Below are 16742 nucleotides of genomic sequence, written 5' to 3'. Positions count from 1 at the left end.
ACAAGCAGCTTCCACATCAGGGCACACATCTCAGGTTAAAGAAAACATGGGCTCTGAATGAAGACCCCACATATGTACACTTGATCTAGAAGAGGCTCTTGCATCCCCAGCTTTAAATCAAAACGTTAAGCTACGTCTCCACACTAAACCACCAGCACATGCCTAAGAGACTTTGTGCACGCCATATGCTCGTTCTTGGCAGTGTTTTCCTAAGTGTGTAAATGGCGATGGCTTTACAGGACAGGCTTGCTCCCACATGCACACATTCGCTCTGATACCTGGCACACTTCTCTCCTCAAAGAGGAAAATCTTGCAGTTTGAAACATTCACTATGCATGAAGGCATCACCAGAGGGGCAGTAACACCACATGGGCCTCCCAACAAACTGAAATAGCCAGTCAACAGGGCGATTATTGAGGTTTCGCCTTCCTGGCAGAAAATCATCTTGCACGTTGTATAAACATTCCACTGGTGGCTTTGGAGCTTGACAGGAAATGTGTGGAGTAAGGGAACCAGAGGCAAAAGATCTGATATCTTAATATATTTCATTCATGATGATTTCCACCTTCAGAGAGATAGGAGAGGACAAGGGAGTAGAATTTTACTTTTTCCTCCCTCTAAACCTTCATTCTGAACATGTTCAAACTTAGAGAAATAGAAAGGATAGTGCAATAAATACTCATATACCCTTTATCTAGACTCACCAATTGTCAACATCTTTTATTTTCTGAATAATTTGAAAGTTGCAAACACGTGGCTTCCTCTATCAATATTTTAACATGTATCACCTAAGACAAAAGACATTCTTCTATATCACATTGCCATTCTCAAGAAAGTTAATACTGACACAGTAATGTTATCTAATATCAATCCACATCATTATATTCACTCTTAATATTAAGAGTCAGCAAAACCTCGACTAAATAAAATGATACAATTTGGATTCATTTGTTCATATAAAAAAAAATTCTAAAACATACTAAAGTCTATTCTCTAAGAACAGGAAGTTAACAGTCATATTCTCTAAGAATACAGTTAGGTATTTACAGGTCTCAGCCCCATGACTCTAAACTAATTTTCTCCTTATACAACATTGTAGACCCAACAGGGGAGGACAAAGCTTGAAGCAAATGGCTCCCACTAGATGATTGGAAAGTTTTTTTGTTTTTTTGTTTTTTTTTTTTTTGAGACGGAGTCTTCTCTGTCATCTAGGCTGGAGTGCAGTGGCGCAATCTCGGCTCACTGCAACCTCAGCTTCCCAGGTTCCAGGGTTTCTCCTGCCTCAGCCTCCTGAGTAACTGGGATTACAGGCATGCACCACCACACCTGGTTAATTTTTGTATTTTTAGTAGAGATGGGGTTTCACCATATTGGCCAGGATGGTCTCGAACTCCTGACCTCAGGTGATCCGCCTGCCTCGAGCTCCCAAAGTGCTATGATTACAGGCATGAGCCACTGCGCCCAGACTGGAAAGTTGTTTTTTAAAAAGACATTCCAAGCTTGATGTGGTGGTGTGTGCCTGTAGTCCCAGCTACCGAGGAGGCTGAGGTGGGAGGATGGCTTGAGCCCAGGAGTGTGAGGCTGCAGTGAGCCATGACTGCACCACTGCACTCCAGCCTGGGTGACAAAGTAAGACCCTGTCTCTAAAAAAAAAAATAAGTAAAACCTAGAAAAGAAAGATTGGAAGGGACACCACTTTCTTTAGTTATCTTTTCCTTTTTATAGACAAATATTACTTTATAGAATTCTTCGAATAAGTTATTTAGGAAATTCTGCTGTGTGAAAGTTCTGATGAGTTCAACACATAGCAGGTACTTAAAGATGCCTCTGGACTGAAGTGAAGCTTGCTTACTAGTTTTCCAGCCATAGCAAGCAATGACAGCTAGCACCATGTCAGGAAACTTAAAAAAAAAAAAGAAAGAAAGAAAGAAAAAAGCAGACAAACTTTAAGAGGACTCAGTAAAGGGCCACTGCGTGTAGGACAGAGTTCCCTGCACATCTCCCTGAATGAATTCGTCTGTTAGATCCTGGTATCCTAAGGCGTAAGGACAACCCAAGTCACCTAGGCTCCTGCAGGCCTGTGCTGCTGTGGGTGAGAGCCCTCCCTCCTGGTATTGTGAGAACTGTTCAACAGCAACTAATGCTCCCAATGCTCCCTGAAGGTAACAGGTTGCTAGGTCGCAAAAAGGAGGAGTCCAGCACAATTAGGTCACTTCTCTAAAACACCTGTGAGATCAGAACTGAGAAATGACCAGCCACGTTCTCTCAACGAGATCACATGTTTATCCCTACATCTTCCCCCGTCTCCTCATATGCATAACCTGTATTACCACTACATCCTAAAATGCTTGGAGAACAGCTCACACCCCCAGCACTGAGCTCTTCAGCAGTCTCCACCATCCAGAACGCAGCCAATGAGCAGGAAATGAAGGGAAGAGTTTGAGCAGTCAACAGAAACGCCATAGACTCTGTTCATGGCTCTCCCGAGAGAGGGCACTACAAATTCTTTCCTGTCACACGTTTTCCAAAGTGTAATTTCCCTGGGGACACAGATTGTGCTCTCTTGCTCTGATTCTTATGTTAATGGTTTGAGTCTGGCCCCATAGTTAGATGACTCTCTGTTTTGTTTGTTTGTTTTTTTTTTGAGACGGAGTCTCGCTCTGTTGCCCAGGCTGGAGTGCAGTGGTGCGATCTCGGCTCACTGCAACCTCTGTCTCCTGGGTTCAAGCGATTCTCCTGCCTCAGCCTCCCACATAGCTGGGATTACAGGCATGCACCACCATGCCCAGCTAATTTTTGTATTTTTAGTAGAGACAGGGTTTCACCATGTTGGTCAGGCTGGTCTCGAACTCCTGACCTCGTGACTGCTTGCCTTGGCCTCCCAAAGTGCTGGGATTACAGGCGTGAGCCACTGCACCCAGCTAGATGACTCTCTAAGTCACAGCATGGTGGAATCAAAAGGTGGATTTTTTGGAATCAGGACCCTTTGGGCAAGTTACTTCACTTCTCTGTGTCTGGGCCTCCTCATCTGCAAAATGGGGATAACAACAGTAGCTCCGACCTCCTAGGTTACTGTGAGGATTACATGAGTGGACACATATGATAAGTTTAGAATACGAGATACAGGGCAGCACGCAATGGATGTCTGTGATTATTAGTCATTGCTACTATATGTAAATTTCCAGCCCATCACCTGACACATAACAAGTCCTCAAAACAGCCTACTGACTGAAGGAAGCTGGCTGATTTTAATTCTCAGGCCACAGCTTGTTCAAAGCAGCAAGAAATGACAGCTAACAGCATTAGAAGGGCTTAAACATTTACAACACAAAAAGCAGGCATAAAAACTTAAGACTGTAGTGTGGGGCCATTTAATATTGGGACCAACATTCGATCACATCTTGGGGTCACTCCCTGAGGGCACAAGCACTGTAAGAATACTCAGGGATCTTAAGTCATCAAGAACATAGTTACATCTACGCAGCTCACTCACTGTTTAAGAAAACAGGAAACTGGCCAGGTGCAATGGCTCACACCTGTAATCCCAGTACTTTGAGAAGGCGAGGCAGGCGGATCACCTGAGGTCAGGAGTCCAAGACCAGCCTGGCCAACATGGTGAAACCCTGTCTGTACTAAAAATACAAAAATTAGCTGGGCGTGGGTGGCAGGTGCCTGTATTCCCAGCTACTCAGGAGGCTAAGGCAGGAGAATTGCTTGAACCCAAGAGGTGGAAGTTGCAGTGAGCTGAGATCATGCCATTGCACTCCAGCTTGGGCAATGACAGGAAACTGTCTCAAAAAAAAAAAAAAAAAAAAAAAAAAAAAAGAAGGAAAGAAAGAAAAGCAAAGAAAACAGGAAACTGTGTGAAATGGTTTTCAAATGCTTTGGTCTCAAAGAATTAACATTTTATTGCAATGACAATGTTTTGGCACTTACAAGGCAAGAATGTGTTGCAATCCTGAATGCCTCTATGGTCTGATAGGCTGAGATTTCAGCAGAGGCAGATTTACTACGAAGCCAAAGAAGCGTAAACTTCAGGCAGCCTCTACTTGTACAGGTTGCTTCCAAAACTTCTGGAGGGGGCCTGGCAATGTGTTCACATGGATGTGTGTTTTTTTGCCAAAGTAAGATTAGTCACTGTCAGTTGATACCATTGTCTCTTTCCACTGCAACTGACCACATGTTCCCATGCATTGGGTGGGCATTTTGGGGACCTTGTTGAAGGAAATTGAGTCGGGGATACAGTCAGCTGGGTTCAGTGGTTAGCAGTCACTTCCACTTAGGGTTAATATATCACTAACAATCCCTTATACCAATGACTTCCAGAAGGACTCCTATTGCAAAATGTGTTATGACACAAGGGTACAGGTCAGAGGTTATATCAAGATATGAACGGGCATTACTGTGCTCAACACCAAAGGCAGTGCTGGGAGCAGAGCAGAAACGAAACTCACGACGGACAGAGTCAGAAGCTAGGGTTGTGGACAGTTCTTCCAAATCTCACTGCTCAGAAATGAAAGAAATGTGGCCACGATTTCCCCAAATTTGACAACAATCCTAATACTTGACATCACCAATAATGAGTTATGAAGTTAAAAGAAAATTTTCAAAACCATTGGAGAAAAGAAAAACAAACTTTTGGTTAACTATTTTAAAGGGAAGACTGAATTGTTCCTTTAGAAAACAGTACAGAATCATTGTCATAGGAAGAGGCGATCAGAGTCAAAAAAAAAAAGATGGGGAAAAACAGTAATGTCAAGGTGTATCAGGCAGTTAAATCATGACACATTTGTGACATGTGTCAGCTTTAAAAAATTTTTCTCATTTTAAATAAATATTCACTTTTATATCTCATTGTGCATTTGTAATTTTGGATTCTTTTCCTTAACTGTATTAACTTCAGGTGTCGGGAAACCTGGATCACTCCTGACAGCGGCCTGGCGATCACTTGGGCTTGACCTTGACATTGAGTAACAGTGATAGTAACTTCTATTACATTGAGCAATCGCGCTGCGTCTAAAAGGGGGAGGAGCACAGTATGTATGTCTCCTGCTCATCAATGACATGAGCTCAGGGAGGAAAGCACTGAGAGCCCAGGAAGGGCTCGAGAAGTAATCCCTCATCCATATGCAGATGACTTTCAAATCCTTATCTTCAGATCCATTATCCCATTTTTACTTTACCACTTTATTATTCCACAGATACCCTAAACTTGGCCCCTGTCCTGTGTCTCTCCCTCTCTCAATTAAAGCTCCAGCATCTACCCTGCTGTGAGTGCCAGAATTGTGAGTCCCGATTCACTTATCCCTCCCTGCAACCCTCTGAGTTTCGAATCAACCTCCAAATCTGTCACTGCTGCTTCTCTCTACCGCCACCCTCACATCCCCAAGCTTGCCTTGCCTCTCCCCTGGAGTACTCCATGGTGCCCTTGTGGGTTTCCTCCTCACACACCTATCCCTCCAGCCAGAGCAAGCCCTCCTTTCAGACCACAGTTCTGACCATATCAACCTCCACTGCATCCCTCCAGCCTTTAAGTTCCTATTCTTTTCAGCCTCAGGGCCCCTCACATATGCTGTTCCCTTTCCCTGCACCTCCCTCACCCCCCAGCACCCTCCCTCTGCTACTCAAGTCCTCCTACCCAACTGGCTCACGGACCTATTTAAGAAGGAACATGGCTCTCCTCCGTGGGTGGACTGCATGGAGGTTATGCTGTTTAATGTACGTCTCCTTCACTAATCCACTGATGGCCACCTGCATCTCATATCCTTAGTCCCTCGCACAGCTCCCCACACGACACACTCAAAAACGGCTGTGAGAGCAAATGTGTGCATTTGTGCTATTTTTGGAAGGGAAGCAATTTCCCCGGTGGTCTCTCTCTTCAGCCAAGGTCCTGATGGAGGATACCAGTCAGACTTGTGCTGGTCCTGAGGAAACCACAGAGAGACGCCGTTTCTCCATGTCAAAGGGGCTCTATGCACAGCCTGACCCCTTCCACTGCCCTCAGTTTCTGACCTTCTTGGCCTTGGGAGAAGAGGCAGCTCCTCAGAGCTCTAGCTTTCGCTGGCTCCAGGACGCTGCATCTCGTTCCAGGGGACCCTGACAGACCTCATGCACACCCTGGCTTGTCAGGCCCCGGAAGGGCTGCCTGACCTCCTAAGAGCTGCCACCTGTGAGGTGAAGCTGGACAGGAACTTAACACTTCCATGCGGCAGACCCAGAAAAGCACATTGCAAGTGCTTCTAAATTTATCTGCTGGCAAGAAATCTAAAAATACTGAAGGTGATGTTTAGTCCTGAGAACACCAGAGTGGCTGGGATAGGCCTCAGCTGTCCTCATCATTACCCTCAGCTCCAAACCAATCCAAATAAGCTCACTCTAAAAACATCTCATCTTGCAGCGCAAAGGGTGCTTCAAACAAGTCCCTCGGCCACTCCCGAAACCAGATTAAGGCAGAGCGCCTCATGTAAATAGAAATTCTGAAGCCACTGCTAATATTTTGAGAGAGAGGCAGAGGGAGAACACATAATACTTTCAGAGATAAGCTGAAGTTGTTCTCCAGGCTGAATATAAAATCTTTTTTGAAAAGAAGGTGTCCATTTATACTGGGAGGCACTTATTTAAGCCCAGCCCCAGTTACTAGTGTTCTTTCCTAGGGTAATTATTGCACCTTTTCTCTTTTGAGATAAAGCCTACAGTAAAGGATGGAACAAGTGCTACAAGTGAGCAATCAATTACCACTCTTCTGGAGCAGGACTTCTAATGACCTGTTCATTCAGAGAAAGCCAATGGGGGCTGGGCATGGTGGCTCACACCTGTAATCCCAGCACTTTGGGAGGCCAAGGTGGGTGGAGCACCTGAGGTCAGGGGTTGGAGACCAGCCTGGCCAACATGGTGAAACCCCGTGTCTACTAAAAATACAAAAATTTGCAGGTCATGGTGGTGCATGCCTGTAATCCCAGCTACTCAGGAGGCTAAGGCAGGAGAATTGCTTGAACCCAGGAGGTGGAGGTTGCAATGGGCTGAGATTGTGTCATTGCACTACAGCCTGGGTGACAGGGCGAGACTCCATCTCAAAAAAAAAAAAAAAGAAAAAAAAGAGAAAGCCAATGGAACAGCAGGTGGTTCTGCCTGGAAAGGCATCTTCAACCTGACACAGCATCTCCAGATACCCCTAAATGGTCCCTTTTCGATTAAACACTGGAATCCCAGGAAAACACACCTTGTTCATTCATTTCAGAGGGTCTCTACGAGGCAAGTGATGTTGGACTTAGGGCAAGAAGATTCAGGCTCAAATTGGGCGAGTTTTCTACACTATAAACCGGGGGTGGTGACTGCTGTAGGGGGTCACCTTGAGAATTATAAGGGATAAACAAGATGAAAGCACATTGCTGGCCATTCCACAGGGCTTGACAGGGATACGCAGCTTCGGAACCCAGTTTCTGGTTTTTGTGCCCAGGAGAGCATTCAGCATATTTCTGAATCAAACAGTTTATTCTCTAAACTGTTTCCAGGGTCAGATTAGTTTGCAATCCTCAGAGTTCCCATTTGTTCTTTCATCTCTCAGCTGGTCTAAGAGAAAATAAGCCCACTCCTCTGAACAACGCTGTGTATTAGGTTCTACTATTCTCTTTTTGGAGACAGGGTCTCACTCTGTCACCCAGGTTGGAGTGCAGGGGTGCAATCATGGCTGACTGCAGCCTTGACCCTCCTGAGCTCAGGCAAGCCTCTCATCTCAGCCTTCCAAAGTGCTGGGATTACAGGTGCGTGCCACTATGCTGGGCTACTATTCTCATTTTATAGGAGAAATTGCCTCAGAAGGGGTAACTTGTGTTATAAAGCTAGCAACTGGCAGAGCTGGGGCCTGAAACACAGGCCTAAATGATTCTAAAATCCATGTTCTTAAAAGAAAAAAAGAAAAAAGGAAGAATAGAAATGGCCCAATTTCTTAGCAAGTGAAAGTACCTGCACTAAAATTAAATCTATATTCATGATTTAGAAATGGTCCAGGAACTGAAAGAGTTAACAATAGCTCACTGTCAGTGGAACAATTTATACAGGAGCCCATGTGCATTTTCTTGCTCAAGGGGTTCTGGAACCTTCCCTGGAATTAGGTCAGCAGCTGGAGAGCAGCTAGCAGTGGAAAGAGGAGTAACAGAATGATCAGACACCCCAACCGCTTCTGGCGCTGGCTCTGAAAGGCTGGCTCCCGGACAGACGGAGTGTCCCATTGGGCCGGCTCCCGAGCACCTCAGCTGTCTGCTGGGTAGGATGTGGTCTGACCACATTCTTTGAAGTGTATGGTAGCTCCTTACAAGCCACCTGGCTGAGAAGGCAAGCCAGCACCCCAGCAGCAACCTGCACCACCATCAGGCCCCCCAGAGAGTGCCACCTCCTGCCCCTTGGGGCCCAGGCTCCCTGGAGAAGCAGAAGCTCTTTTGGCCTCATACACAGCCCAGTCATTGTAACCGAGACCATCGGACAAGGAGGATGTGTGGAGAATATCTCAAACGCCCTGAGAGATGGAGTTGTTACAATACACATTTCATGTAGACGGTGATATCAGCCATGCCACGAAAGTGGGAGATGCCACTGGGAGGGCGCACCTGCCTCAGTTTCTTCATCTGTAAAATAGAGGTTATGATAGGACTTTGCAACTGTACGGAGAAACAAGTGGATCTGTGTAAAGCACTCAGTGCCTGATGCTGAACACACACTCATTATGTCCAACTATTATTACTAGGATTTCTTACCACCCTTACAATCATAGATTCTCTGTGTAAGAGCCCTCCCCACCGTCCTCAGCAAGGGACTTCCCCCAGCACTGCTGACGTTAAGGCCGAGTTCTCCTTCAAGGTGGGGCAGGTTGGAGGGCACAACCCGGCTCCCACACAGTCCTAGGGTGTGGGTGCTGCCTGTTATGTGGTGAATGGATAAACATGCTCTGGAAACCAAGGGGGCTTGAGGTCCCAAAATTTACAACAGCAAAGGGGAAGGGCTAATGCTGGTCACAGAGTGATGAGGGAAACTACTACCTGAGCTACTCCCATGCAGGTGGCTTTAATTCCCTGATATCCAGCACCCCAAAACCCTCGAGGGCCATGTGGAAGGCTGGACAGATGGCCATGTCGCATGCCCTAGAGATCTTCCAGAGCAGCTGGTCTCACCAGACTTGAGGCTGTTCTTCTTGGATATGCTGAGACAGAGAAGAGGCTTCTGCAACCTGTTCACTAAGCGGGTCTGAGATTAGACTCTAACCTCGATGAGGGAGGGACCAGGTCTGTTTTTCTTACTAGGGTATCTGTACTCCAAGGCTGAGCCAGCGCTTGGCACATAGTCCATGTTCAACAGTATTTGTTGCATGAAGAAAGGAATGACTAGAAAAGCCAAATAGATGCGTGTGTTTTAAGGACCTACCATGTGACACACCTGTGCTAGGTGCCACAGGGGCATGACCTTTTCTTCTCTGCACACAGCTGCAAGGGAGAGGTGCTGATGGCTCTCTTTTGAGAGGAGGACACTGAGGCTAGGAGGTCAGTGTCCCCTCAGACCAAGGGCTCATGACGTGAGTGGCAGAGCTCAACCTCCCCCTGGTATCCAATGCTGGTGCCTGGATCCTCTTAGAAGGACTGGCTAGATAATTTTCAGGGTCCAGATCAAAATGAAAATGGGAGGCTCCTTGTTCAAAAATTAAGAATTTCAAGGCAGTGATAGCTGATCATTAAGCCAAGTGTGGAGCTCTTCTGAGTGGGGGGCCCTGTGTGACAGCACAGGCTGACTGTCCATGAGGCTAACCCTGTTCTGAGAGACTGAGGGTGATGCCACACTTACAAGGTAGTAAGCCCCCGTGACAGCCCTAATGGTTTCCATGTTGCCAAGCTCCAACCCAACGCTCCAAATGACTTCCCCAGAAAGGCCGCTGCAGATTATCTTACCCTCCTTTCAAAAAACAAAGACTGGAAAAATCCTCGCCAGAAGGGCTCAAAATTCCATATTAAAAAGAGGCCTGCACTCGCGCGAGCCTGCCTTCTGGACAGTGTGCATTTGCATGAGGCCACGTGAGCGCAGACACTGTCTGTGGAAACAAGCGCGCCTGGCATTTGGAAACTAACTGGGACCAGACCCTTGGTCGAGGAGCCCCAAATTACCACAGAGCAAGTCTCCTGATTAAAACCAGGGCACTGAGGTTCCTGGGTTTCACTGAATAAACACGCCCAGTTCAGACTGACTGGTTTCAGCTGATGGGGAGAAATGAGTCTATTTGAAATAACCTGTGTCCGGGGCCATCCTGACCCGGGGTTCTGAGGGTCTGGGGCTTGGCTTTCCGAGGTTTAGAAGCCCATCTTTGGGAGGTTCTTGAGACAAAGGAAAGCTGTATTGGGCAGCTAAAAAGCTTTGGGGAATACAGGCCCCAATCATTCATGAGGAGGAATGGAAACAATTAGATTGATTCCAGGGATGTGTTCTGGGTTCCCATTCTCCTCTCCTGGCATCCAGTGCCTGTCTCCTCCATCCCTCCTCCCCTGCCCCAATCATAGCTCACCCTCGGCGCTGAGCAGACATGGGAAGGGAGAGAAGGGCACATTCTGGCTGGCCGTAGCCCAGAGGCTTTACTGTGGTAAGTATAGTTCTGAAATGCGCAGGTCTCCTTAAATTCGATTTCGCTTTTCCTATCAGAAACGACACGAGCAGCCACCCCCCAGGTTTCCAGCTGCCTTTCATGGCAGGCTCTCAGTGCTTCTGACACACAGAATTCCCAACACCTGTGCCAGCCAGGTGCCGGGCATCTACCCCTCACAGTGGAGAAACCTGAGGTGGCTTAGCATAACTTCTTCAAGGCGAGCTTATTCGGCAATTTCTAACCAGTCATCGTCAAACTGCTGATTAAACGTTTGCAGTTAAAATGTTAAGAACAAAAGAAAAAATGTGTTGCTTTGTTTCTTCCAACACTTGACAAGAACTAACTTTGGGATCAAGTGGCCAGGGTTGCTATAACAAGGCTAAAAATGCCGATGTTCCTCTGCTTCACTCACACTGCAGCAAGGAAACTAACATTCCAGACACCCCATCCCTGGCAAGGAGGAGGGGAGACAGCCCTCACTGACAGCAGCCAACGTGAGGCTGTGTTTTGTGGTCAGTCCCAGATTTTGGCCATCACAGTGGCACAGATCACACGGACACTGCAAAAGTCGCAAACGGCTCCCTTTCATCCTTTCTTTCAACCATCAGCAAACTGGGGCTCTCTGGATAGACAAGAACTCCTCACAGTAGGTTAGCACTCGCCTTTCAGCAATGATTTCATTTTAAACTCAACTTCAGATCCAGCCCAGCTCTGACTATAATCACAGTGGATGGGCTGAGCCTTCTGCTCCTCTGGGAGGCAAAAGATACTCACTGGATCGTTTCCTGCACTCTGCTCTTTTGCTACCCCAAAACCCACAGGCTTGTCAGTGACCGAGTGGCAAACATGTGTTTGCTGCAAATATTTCATCATCAACTACAAGGCTGAGCAGTGGAAATACCAAGGCCAAGCTACTGTTGCCACTGGTGCTGCTGAAGCCCAGCTTTAAGATAATCTATGAGCCCCAGAATATGGTTTTTTAAAAAAAGACAGTGGGTACTTGAATGTGATAAAAACCGCAACAATAACAACTGCACACACAGAGTTTCCAAGAATAAATAAAGCTTGGCTGAGCCTGTCCTAATTGACTACATTAAGGGTATACAAAGGACCTGTGTGTGACCAAGACAGTGCTAGCATAGAAGATATGTGGGAAGCTTGTGATACAGTTCTTACCCTGGACACACTAATGACCTCACTGGGGAAGCCTGGGAGGCACATGGGAAAGAACAGAAAGATCTGGACAAAACACTCCGGCCCCATCAGTGTCTGCTTCAAAACTACTGTGCCTGAGGTACTCAGGTTGGGAGAGGCACAAAGCCTGTTTGATTCTGCTCTGCTCATAGGCAACTGACTACAAAACCAACAGAACTAGAACAATTCCAACCAGAGACACATGCAAGAACCCTTGGTACTTCATGCCATAGGTTTTTGGATGTTTAACAAAGACATGACCTCTCTTGTGTAAGTTAAACACGTCACCTGTGCCATCTGTTTATACTCTAGATGTGCCTGATGAGCCTGGCTTAGGCAATCTTGCCCTCTGATTCCACTGCCCTCTGTTCAGATCTTCATCACAATCATTAGTATAGTGTTTACAGGCTTTCTACCCTGGAGACGATAATCTTCCTGGGCAAGGGAGTTGGGGGTTTGTCTCCTCTCCCGCATCTTGTATTTTTCCCTTGATTGCGCTCGGCCCACAGACTGCTCAATAAGGGGGCACTGGCAATGAGAGTGCAATAATAGTAAGAGAAACCCTTGGTCAACGAAATTAAGAATGGGCCAGGCATAGTGGCTTATACCTATAATTCCAGCAGTCTGGGAGGCTGAGGCAGGAGGATGGCTTGAGTATAGGAGTTCAAGACCAGCCTGGGTAACATGACAAGACTCCATCTCCACAAAAAAATACAAAAATTAGTCAGATGCCTGTAGTCCCAGCTACTCGAGAGGATGAGGTGGGAGGATCACTTGAGCCTGGGAGGCGGAGGTTGCAGTGCACCAAGATGTTGTCACCACATTCCAGCCCAGGCGACAGAGCAAAATCCTGTCTCAAAAAAAAAAAAAGAAATTAAGAATGGCTTTTTTAAATTTCAGATTTGGGGATACATGTGCATGTTTGTTGCATGGGTATTACACACATAATGGTGGGGATTGGGCTTCTAGCATACCTATCATTCAAATATTGAACACTTTACCTAATAGGTCATTTTTCAACCCTCACCCCCACTCCTCCCCTCCCCACGTCCCCCTCCCCCACCTTTTTTTTGAGATATAGCCTCGCTCTGTCACCCAGGCTGGATGGAGTACAGTGTCACAATCTTGGCTCACTGCAACCTCCAGCTCCTGGGTTCAAGTAATTCTCCTGCCTCAGCCTCCCAAGTAGCTGGGACTACACACATGTGCCACCATGCCCAGCTAATTTTTTCGCATTTTTAGTAGAGACAAGGTTTCGCCACGTTGGCCAGGCCAGTTTCAAACTCCTGACCTCAGGTGATCCGCCTCAGACTCCCAAAGTGCTGGGATTTATAGGCATGAGTCACTGTGCCTGGCTCTGCTTTTTTTGGTTCCCAGTGTCTATTTTTTCCATTTTCATGTCCATGCATACCCATTGTTTAGCTCCCATTTATGAGAACATGTGATATTTGATTTTCTGCTTCTGAGTTCAGTTAGGATAATGGCCTCCAGCTCCACCCATGTTACTGCAAAATACATGATTCCAAGGAATGACTTATTTTAAAGGCAACCCAGAAACCATCTAGAAAAGTCATCCTCAACACTTTCCCAAGGAGGAAGCGTGGGGTCTGAGGGACCAAGGGACTGGTCTAAGGACACTCAGTTGGCTCGTGGCAGAGCCAGGATGGACCGGAGTCTCAGCTACTAAATACACAATGACGTCATAATAAAAATTCCAACTTAGATTTCTAGGCAGTTGAAAGAAGGTGGTTTTACTAGACTGTGAATCAGCCAGTAAGTACAGAGTCCAAGAGTCCAGAGGATTATTTTCAATTTAATGCCAGCTGGGGAGTCAGAACTCAATGTTCTGAGTTGGGAGGTGACCCATGATGTGATAAGGATCCAGCATGTTGCTCTCAGGTCATCCTTGGGCAGCTTAACCACTAGTCTAAGTAATCTATAAACCCCCCTGTTTGGAGAAACAAGATGTTTTGATGGAGAAATACCAAGAAGTGTCATCTCAGGGCTAAGGAAGGAAGCTTGCATGCCTTTCAAAGGAACTGTGCAGTTATTAGCCTGAGTCAGCTGTAATGTCAAAGGCACCTCTTTCCAGACTGAAATCCTGGAGCCAGAGACTGGCACTGTCTTAGCAAGGATGACGGCCAAGGCCCCTGGAGCTGGGGGATAACATCTTGTCAGCCCCACAGAGTAATAGGAACAGTGCTGGAGTAGACACCACCTCAAACTTTGTAACAGATGACCCAGGGAAAGGCAATGAAATGAAATAAAATGCTTCCTGGATCTGACACACAAGAAGCCTTGGCTCAGGCCTTCTTCCCCACAACCCCACCAACTTCAGACGGTCATTATACAGCCAGGTGAAGAAGGTCACAGAGACCTGCCCCTTTGTGATAAAGTCAGAAGAGACCCCAAAGCTTACTGGGATCTCTTTTGGCTTTATCATAAAGGGGCAGGTCCCATCAGGACCAGCTGATGCCTGCACTGGCCAGTATCTAGGCAGCAGGGGAGGAGAAACCTAGGTGTGGGATAGCTCCAAGCCAAGGACAAGTTTGAGACAAAAAGGGAACAGCCAAAATACACCAAGTATATGTAGTGCTGTCTGTCACCTCTGAAGTCATTACCAAGGCGGGCTGTGGAGTCAGCCAGACCTGAGCGTGAGCTTCCCACTGCCACTCTTCACACTGTGTGGTAAGTTATTTAACCCCTCCCAGCCTCTGTTTTATCACCTGGAAAATGAGACACCATGACTATTTTATTTCATATTTATTTTATTTTATATGAAGTCTTGCTCTGTCACCCAGGCTAGAGTTCAGTGGCGTGATCTCTGCTCACTGCAACCTCTGCCTCCCAGGTTCAAGCAACTCTCCTGCCTCAGCCTCCCAAGTAGGCTGGACTACAGGCATGCACCACCACGCCCAGCTAATTTTTGTATTTTTAATAGAGATGGAGTTTCACCATGTTGGCCAGGCTGGTCTCGAACTCCTGACCTCAGGTGATCCACCCACCTTGGCCTCCCAAAGTGCTAGGATTACAGGTGTGAGCCACTGTGCCTGGCCTCGAACTCCTGACCTCAGGTGATGCACCCACCTTGGCCTTCCAAAGTCCTGGGATTACAGGCGTGACCACCGTGCCTGGCCACTTTTTAGAGAGCAGGTGTATTAAAATGAGCTAGTGAGTATAAAGCATTTAATTCAGTACTTGAAACATACTAATCCCTTAGCACACGTTACTTAATTTTATTTTTATTATTAACACACAGCTCACTCCCTGAGATCTCTAACAGAGCTGCATATGATTTATGTCTCCCCCAAGTATGTGCACAGATGACCCAAATAGAAATTTAATTCTGGCTTTGGAAGGCACTCAGGTTTTGAGAAAAGAGCAGATTTTATTTCTTAAGGATGTTACCCTTGGGCTAACATTTGAATGCTTTGTATTTCCTGGGGGAATCGAAGTCAGAAGGCAGGGTCCTAAAAATGTACTCAGTGGCCGAAGCAGTCTGGTTGATGATTAAAACCTTATCCCTGGATGATCTGAGCTGAAAAGGCCATTTCAGCTGTAGACCATTTCAATGCCTCCACAGGTGTACAGAGATTTATGATAAAAAGTCACTTGGATGGATATACCTCACCACAGCAGAATCTCTTCTCCAAAGAAAAGTAGAACTTGGAAGCCCAAGGTGCCATTGGGTGGGCTGGCTGCCTCTTGAATTCTCTCACCTAACCTTCACCAAGGACTTACCCCACAGGAAGGCATACGGGTGCCGTGTGTCCACATTAGAGGTCCGTGGAACTCTCTAGAACATACCAGACTAACTTTATCTCCCCTGGGCAATCCCAGCTCACTACTGAGAATGCCTTACTTCTGGTTAGCAAGCAGCACATTCAAGCTTGCCAGTCTTCCCCAACACCATTTGTATCTGTCTTTCACACAATTTTACTTTGCGCCATTTAAAGATGTTTTACTGGCCAGGTGCGGTGGCTCACGCCAGTAATCCCAGCACTTTGGGAGGCCGAGGTGGGTGGATCACCTGAGGTCGGGAGTTCAAGACCAGCCTGACCAACATGGAGAAACCCTGTCTCTACTAAAAATACAAAATTAGCTGGGCATGGTGGCGCATGCCTGTAAATCCCAGCTACTCGGGAGGCTGAGGTGGGAGAATCGCTTGAACCCAGGAGGTGGAGGTTGCAGTGAGCTGAGATCTCACCATTGCACTCCAGCCTGGGCAACAAGAGCAAAACTCCATCTCAAAAACAAACAAACAAACAAACAAACAAAGATGTTTTACTTTGGGTCAAGTCATTGCAAGGGAGAATGAACAGCTGCGTATTTCTTATTCCACAGAAGCCAAAGCTTCTTAAATGTTTCTAGACAACTCATGAGAGTGTGCCATATTCAACTGAAGTTCAACAGGAAAAAGGAGAAACATTCACCAACCAATTTGAAAAAATAAAAACAAAACAGTGGTTTAAGCAAGAGAATAAGGATAGACTTTAAAGGTTACTTCTTTTCTGTCTCAGAGAAAATGAAAACCTATTAGAGACAATATTGCTTTATCCAGAAAGATGCCTGTGATGTATCATTGGGATGCACCCAGATGCAAAGCCAACAACTAAAAGTGGCTTAAACAGCCAGGGCGGGCATTGTCTCCTATAAGAAGACCTGGGTAGGGTAGTTTCAGGGTTGCTTGGTTCTGTGACTCAACAGTGTCATCATGGACCCAAGTTATGTCCTTTCTTCCACCTTGGCCTACATCAAGATGTTGGGTTTTGCCTGATTTTCCCTGCAGTCATGAGACGGCAGCTGCCGCAGCTCTAGACATGATGTTCGCATATGCCATTCAAAAGTCTCAAGACCCCAAACCAAGGGAAAAGAAACCCTTCCAGAGAAGCTCCACCTAGCATCCTTCCCTCAGGCCTTGATGGCCTGA

At 46.5% G+C, this 16742-nt stretch overlaps 1 protein-coding gene across 1 annotated transcript in view; it reads right to left on the bottom strand.

Moving 5' to 3' along the window:
* Positions 1–16742, bottom strand: part of ABTB2 (ankyrin repeat and BTB domain containing 2) — a 205871-nt gene that overhangs the window by 154425 nt on the left and 34704 nt on the right. The window lies entirely within an intron of this gene.

This window comes from Pongo abelii, chromosome 9 (genome assembly GCF_028885655.2).
Source record: "Pongo abelii isolate AG06213 chromosome 9, NHGRI_mPonAbe1-v2.0_pri, whole genome shotgun sequence".
In the NCBI taxonomy this organism is placed as follows: Eukaryota; Metazoa; Chordata; class Mammalia; order Primates; family Hominidae; genus Pongo; species Pongo abelii.
Note: the sequence above shows the minus strand (reverse complement) of the source record. Positions and strands in the feature narration are given on the sequence as shown.